An 8218-nucleotide genomic window follows, 5' to 3' on the forward strand; every position below is an offset into this window, starting at 1 on the left:
GGGAGACAGAGCACGAGCAGGGGAGGAGCAGAGAGAGGTAGACACAGAATCTTAACAGGCTTCAGGCTCTGAGCTGTCAGCACAGAGACCAACATGGCCCTCGAACTCACAAACCGTGAGATCATGATCTAAGCTATAGTCAAAGGCTTAACCAGCTGAGCCACCCAGGTGCCCCAAATACTGATCATTTTCAAAACTAGGTGAGGAATCTGTTGACCTGAGTTGTGCTTATCAGAAAAATGTCTTCTTAGTGATAACAGTCTGATCTAAAATACTACCATTATTGGGGAGCCTGTCTGGCTCAGTCAGTAGAGCATGCAATCCTTAATCTCAAAGTTGTAAATTCAAGCCCCAAGTTGGGTGTAGAGAGACTGCTTAAAATAAAATAAAATAATAAAATAAAATAAAATAAAATAAAATAAAATAAAATAAAATAAAATATTGCCATTATTATATACCAAATGTCCACAGTGGTTATGATTAAAAGGAAAATTCTAGAAAAATATATATTGCATGATTGTAGGTTTTAAAAATATGTGTGTGATTAGTGTATATAGATCTATCTTTATAAGTTCCTAAATAATTTGGTGTTGATACACATGATAATGTAGGTAGAGGTACCTACTGGTAAATGAGATGAAGAAGCAGAAATTGGAAGTACCCAAGTAGAAATTTTATTTAGTACTCTATACTTAACACTTTTTACACTTTAAAATGCTGAAAGGCTTTTAGGTGATCTCTACTTTTCTTGTGGTAAAAGACTCAAGGTGGAAAGGAGGTAGAGAAGAAGTCATCTAAAACCTTATTTTTGATCCTTAATTTCACATCTGTGCAATGAGATTATAATTCTTTCCAAAAGACTTTTGACTCTTTGTAAAACCAAATCCTCCTAAAATCAATGAATATCTACATTTAAGTACTCATAAGAGAGCACTTCTACATTTCAAAGCAATCTTAAAGAAGAATTTCGAGAAATCTTTTCAGGAATAACGGTATCATTGGAAAAGGATATGCAATCCATGAATGATATAGGCAATTTCCAATGCAACAGAGCAGCTGAAAATTCATTTGTAAATTGTTACTAATCTTGTAGTGAGACAAAATTATGAAAGTAGGACCTTTTCCTCTTCTGTTTGAGAAAGCTGTAGAAATGTTACCAATGTTTTTAATCAACAGAAGTTGCTTGGAATGTACAACACATAACATTTCCCCCATAGCAACGTTGTTAAGCACGTTGGTAAGACATGAATGCCACGTATGATGGAGCTATAATGCTAACAGAAGGCTTCAGTAAATATCTATAGTATGAGAGAGTGAGTGAATGAATAAATCAATAGGAAGGACCAGCAGGTTCACTAGATTGTGAACTCTAAGAGGAAGGAACTGGATTTCCTTATTCATGTTTATATCCCCAACATTCTGCCAATCAGTAAGTGTTGAATGAATAGAATATCCAAGAGCTATCCTCACTTTACCTGGGTATGGAACTGGACTTTAATAGTAAGTTATGTTTGTCTTAGCCTGTTGCTAAAGGATACTTTTTCTTTAAAGATAATATCATGAATATGTTGTACAAAAATAAAATAGGCATGTGTTAAAAAATGTTTTAACTAAGTTATTGAGGAAACTAGAAAAGTATAAAAGGCAGTTCAAAAAGATTGGGAAGGCAAGATGCAAATAGAGGCATTCAGGAGTGCTAAAATGAATTTGTTAATACATGAAAAAAAAGATCAAAATTCACAGGGAAATAGTGAAGTAATTTACTATAACTAACAGTGGTAAAGACTCAGACACAATGAAAGATACAAATAATGAGGAAGAGTGGGCTAGACAACACCTGGCATTTCATAGGACACTCAAAGATACTTTTTCTTTTGTCATTTCAAAGTCTTTCACAATCTTTCTGGACAGTCTCTTCTTCTGAGAATGATAATTTCAAAGATTACTCTTAATCACACAAAAAGATTGGTTTTATTAGGTTTGGCTTCATTGTTTACATAGTTGAAGCAAAGGCAGGAGTTAGCTGTTAAAAAAAAAAAAAAAACAACAGCAAACCCAAAATGGAATGCTAAACCCACATCACCGATGGGAGACTTATACCTAACCTAACTGCAATTTCAACTTCTCCTAGGAATGTTATCTTAAACCAGCATATCTGGAATTTCCTGGTCAACATCAATGAGGTAATCCACCATGTAGACCCCTGTCCCCCAAAGAAAGATGAGGTAATCCGCTATTTTCTTGTCCCTGCCTCTTTCCACCTGTAAAAGTCTTCCATTCTGTTCAGCTGTTCAGAGCTGCTTTCTGTTTGCTAGATGGGATGCTGCCTGATTCATGAATTGTTGAATAAAGCCAATTTGATCTTCAAATGTACTCACTTGAAATTTTTTGTTTTTTTTTTTAACACAGCAAGCTACAACCTGTGGGCTGATTTCAGCCTAAAGCTTGTTTTTGTACCTCCTGGAGCTAAAGATAATTTTTACATTTTTAAAGGGTTGAATAGCATCAAAAGATACATAACTTTTTTGTGATACATGAAAATTATGTGAAAATCAAATTTTGGTCTTCATAATTAACGATTTATTGGAATACAACTGTGCTCATTCATCTACATATTGTTTGTGGCTGCTTTCTCTAGATAATGGCAGAGCTGAAAAGTTGTCACAGGTCCACAAAACAAGGCCAGAGCTAGGATGAAACAATTGAGGTGCCTTGGGCACGAAATTTAAGGGGGCACCAAGAACGAAGTAATGAAAAGAAGCACATGGATGGCTTAGTCAGAAAGGCATGCAATCTTGATCTTGGAATCATGAGTTTGAGCCTCATGTTGGGTGTAGAGATTAATTAAAAAAAATAAATAAACCTAAAAAAAAAAAAACCTAGCAATGAACAATGAATGAATTATACTTTGATGCCATATTTTTAAAAATCAAAAGGAATGCAAAAAAAAAAAAACCACCCAAATGTCAAAATTTTAAACAAAGACAGGATGAGTATTACTGATTTTCCCATTTGCCTCAGGTTCCAATATGGCTTGGCAAAACACTGCTACGTCTCACTTGCCTCACCCTGATCCTAGCCCTATTGAAGGCTTAAATTATTTATTACTGACTACTGAGAAAAGTTTATAAACAAGTTATTTTTTTTAATTTTTTTTTTAACGTTTATTTATTTTTGAGACAGAGAGAGAGAGACAGAGCATGAACGGGGGAGGAGCAGAGAGAGAGGGAGACACAGAAATGGAAGCAGGCTCCAGGCTATGAGCCATCAGCCCAGAGCCCGACGCGGGGCTCGAACTCACGGACCGCGAGATCGCGAGATCGCGAGATCGCGAGATCGCGAGATCGTGACCTGAGCTGAAGTCGGACGCTTAACCGACTGAGCCACCCAGGCGCCCCTATAAACAACAGTTATTAACCGACTATATCACCTGCCTTGAGGCTGCTATTCCAACTTAAGCACTAAGCTTTAAGACCACAAAATAAACTTCTGATTGGGAGATTTCATAAGGAATCTTAGATTGGAATTTTAAAAGCTTCTATTATTGACTATCCTAAGGATAAGAAATCAAGTATCAAGGGGCACCTGGGTGACTCAGTGGGTTTGGTGTCCGACTATGGATTTCAGCTCAGGTCACGATCACGGTTCATGGGTTCAAGCCCGGCATCAGGCTCTGCACCAACAGCACAGAGCCTGCTTGGGTTTCTCTCTCCCTCTCTCTCTGTCCCTATCCTGCTCATGGTCTCTCTCTCTCTCAAAAATAAAATAAACATTAAAAAAAAGAAATCATCGGGGCGCCTGGGTGGCGCAGTCGGTTAAGCGTCGGACTTCAGCCAGGTCACGATCTCGCGGTCCGTGAGTTCGAGCCCCGCTTCGGGCTCTGGGCTGATGGCTCGGAGCCTGGAGCCTGTTTCCATTTCTGTGTCTCCCTCTCTCTCTGCCCCTCGCCCGTTCATGCTCGGTCTCTCTCTGTCCCAAAAATAAATAAACGTTGAAAAAAAAAATTAAAAAAAAAAAAGAAATCAAATCTCAAAACCTCTCTCCACCAGATTTATTCTGTAGTGCTTATGCATTCAGTGATTTCCTCATTTCTGAGGTCCCCAAAATAGGCTAAGGTTTCTGGCCTCCCAGTAAGTGAACTTATTCTTATCATTTGTCAACTTTTGTTTTCCATTAAAATGACCTATCCTTGCTCATTTAAAAAGTACCATTCCCAAATCATAAATTCCAGACAATTGGCCCTCAGACAAGCTTCAAAGCTACACAAATGAACCTATGTGTAGATTACAGAGCCTCAATGGCTATGGTTCATTTATTACTGCACCCAATAATTTCAGAATGGAAGAAAGTAAAATTCTCTGTTGGGGTGCACTGCATAACTATTTCATGAATTGTATTCTGATTTCCCCCGAAACTAAAAATATTATATACAGCAAGGACACTAACAAACCTCTGGGGATGTCCCATAAAGCATGCAAGCTCTGAAAACATATAATAACATTTGTCTATACAAATCTATGCTAGAGAAGATGAACATCTCTTCTGATCTGACAACTCTTCCCATCCACTTCTCACAATAGGAACATTTCAAACAAACCTAATTATTTGTAGCATCTCTCTTTTTATAAAATAAGAAAGCAAGTCTTTGTGATATTTTTCTTGGGATCCTTTGAAAATCTCAAAGATACAGGTGTAAAAGTTATCCTGAAATGTTTATTTACTTGTTTGTTTACTTATTTATCAAATTAGCGTTCTGCTTTGAGGAAGTCTATTTATTTTTAATGTTTATTTCTGAGAGAATAAGGGAGAGCCTGGGGGAGGGATAGTGAGAGGGAGACAGAGGATCCCAACTAGGCTCCACTCTGACAGCAAAGAGCCTGATGCAGAGCTTGAACTCACAAACCACGAGATCGTGATCTGAGCCCAAGTCTGACGCCAAACCAACTGAGCCACCCAGGCACCCCTGGGGAAGGCAATTTCAAAACAGTTGTCAGAGGATCTGTAGATACTTAAGGTAGGATCAAGGGTTACTGAAAAACAATACTTAGTTACTTATTTAATCAAAGTGACAATAAAAGATTTTTAAGGTAAACCTAGAAGGTTAAAAGGATTGTAAAGAACTTTAGCTCTTTCAGGGGTGCCTTGGTGACTCAGGTAAGATTCTGACTCTTCGTTTCTGCTCAAGATCTCACCATTCGTGGGTAGGAGCTCCACATTGAGCTCTGAGTTAACAACCACAGTAGAGGCTGCTTGGGATTCTCTTTCTCCCTCCCTCTTTGCCCCTCCCTCCATGTGTGGGTATGCATGCGCTCTCTCCCAAAATAAATTAAAAAAAAAAAAAAAAAGAACTTTAGTTCTTTCAAAAGTGGAAAGACTGTTCTTTTTTCTTTTCTTAATCACAAACACAAAATCAACTTAAAGCACAAATAAAATTATTCTGATAAGCCACAGAATCTTTCCTATGTAGTCAGATAACATAAAAGATAAAGAGTGAGCTTTCATCTTATAAATGATAGTTATTAATCAGTCAACCAAGGAAGTAAGCTATTAAAACTGAGTTATCTTTGCTAAAATTTAACATATTTTATAGCCTCTTTCAGACTGATCTATTATAAAACCAAAGAAAATAAAATTCCCTTTATGAGTCTTCTCTATTATTTTATTTTATATTCTAGAATAAATTGACCCTTTTCTTAAGGATTATCTTAGTTCATTTGGGCCGTTGTAACAAAGTACCATGGCCTGAGCAGCTTAAATAACAAACATGTATTTGTCACAACTCTGGAGGCTAGGAAGTCCAAGATAAAGGCACTGGCAGATTTAGTGTCTGGTGACAACCCTCTTCTTGGTTCATAGACAGCTAACTGTAGTGTCATTACATGGCTGGAAGGGGGTAAGAGAGCTTTCTGGGGTCCATTTTATGAGACCACTAAACCCATTCATGAAAGCTTCACCTTTATGACCCAATCACTTCCAAAAAGCCTCACCTCCTAATACCATCACATTGGGGATTAGGTTTCAACTTACAAACTTTGGGAGGACACAAACATTAAGTCCGTGGCTAGGGCAGAGTATGGTCTCAGGACCTGTAGGGTCCCTAAAACTGTTTTTTTTTTAAGTTTATTTATTTTGAGAGAGAGAAATAGAGAAAGAGGGAACAAGCTGGGGGAGGGGCAGAAAAAGAGGGAAAGAGAATCCCAAGCAGGCTCTGAGCTGCCAGCGCAGAACCCAATGCAGGGCTCAAACCGACAACCCATGAGACCATGATGTGAGCCAAAATCAAGAGTCAAATGACTAACTGACTGAGGCACCCAGGCACCCTGGTTCCTAAAACTCTTTTAGAGGATGCACCAAGTCAAGACTATTTTCATAATAATATTAAGCTATTATTTGCCCCTTTCATTCTTATTCTCTCACAAGTGTACAGTACAGAGTGTGATATCACAGCAGATTAAATGCAGTAGCAGGTATGAGAATCCAGCTATTTTCTAGTAAGTCAGACAGTTAAGAGGTTCCCAATAATGTAAAACAATGCCATTCCTCTTGAATTTTTTGGTTTGGGAAAACAGTTATCTTTTATTAAAATGTTATTTAATTTAACATGCAATAGGTTCATATGATATTGCTGTTTTCCAAAGATTCAAAATATAAATATTTTTTACACTTCTCACATAAACAAAAGCTCTGGAGTCCTCAATACTTCTTAAGTGTAAAGGAATATTGAGATTTTTTAAAAATTGCCTTGTTTTAAAAAGATTTTATTTATTTATATTTATTTTGGGGAGAGACAAAGAGAGTGACTGAAGCAGGAGCAGAGGGAGAGGAGAGAGAAGATCTTAAGCAGGCTGCACTCCCAGCGGGGAGCCTAACACAGGGCTTGATCCCTCAACTATAAGATCATGACCTGAACCAAAATCAAAAGTCAGACGCTTAAATGACTGAGCCACCTAGATGTCCCCAAAATTACCTTTCTTAAGGGAAAAAACCCTACTCTTTTTCTTTGAAAAACAAAAACACATAATTTTATTTCTCTGTCATTCTTGCCCCTGTTATGGTCTCAACCACTCCTAGTAATTATAACTTTAGGGGTGCTTGGGTGGCTCAGTCAGTTAAGTGCCTGACTTTGGCTCAGGTCGTGATCTCATAGCTTGTGAGTTCAAGCCCCGCATCAGGCTCTGTGCTGACAGCTCAGAGCCTGGAGCCTGCTTTGGATTCTGTGTCTCCCGCTCTCTCTCTCTGCCCCTCTCCTGCTCACACCCTGTCTCTGTCTCCCTCAAAAAATAAACATTAAAAAAATTTAATAAAAAAAATTGTAACTTAAAAAAAAGAAATTAGCTTTTATTTCAAAGAGAAAAATGATGGTATGGGGTGAAGCGATTAAAATTACTTTAAGTTTCAAACATGTGACCAATCAGCAGCCACAGAAGGAAACATTTAAACTGAAGCAGAAACAGTAAAACCTTGGATTGCGAATAACTTGTTCCATTGAGTGTTCTACAAGATGAGCAAACTTTTCTAATAGATTTTGACTTGATAAATGAATGATGTCTTGCAATACAAGTAGTACATGAACATCACATGATTACAACTGAGCCAAAGGTTCTTGAAATTCGCTTTGATATACAAGTGCTGTGGATTACAAGCATGTTTCTGTAATGAATTATGCTCACAAACCAAGGTTTTACTGTTCTCCCCTAAATATAGCTGCCATTGACCTCTCTGAGAGATTTTCTCATTTGGAAGAAGATTGGTCCTTACCACTGGGAAGTGCAAAATTATCTGTTCATTAGCATAATAAAGACCAATAGAACCTTCCATGGTTTCCAGTTGAAGCCCTAAACCTATCTCTTTGTGAAGCTGGTATATAAACAGTTACCTCTGGCTATTCAGTGAGTTATTCATTACTGGTGACTTCTGTGAGAGTATGTAAATAAACTTTGTCTTTTCTCCTGTTTGTCTATTTTTAGTTAATTTGCATGTCCCTATGAAATGAGCATTAGTGAGTACAGGAAAAGTTTCTCTCCCAACAGGGATCAATTGTTTAACTGTCAGTCATACACCATCATTTGAGCAACTAGCATGTGAACACATATAACACAACTTCTACAACAACATACATCTATTTTATACCTTGTTAAGATGCAAAAAGGAACACTTCATTAACATGAATGAAAGATATAGCCTCTTTGTAGCATATGACCTAGGATGAGAAGTAGAT

The sequence above is a fragment of the Felis catus genome, chromosome A1 (genome assembly GCF_018350175.1).
Source record: "Felis catus isolate Fca126 chromosome A1, F.catus_Fca126_mat1.0, whole genome shotgun sequence".
Lineage (NCBI taxonomy): Eukaryota > Metazoa > Chordata > Mammalia > Carnivora > Felidae > Felis > Felis catus.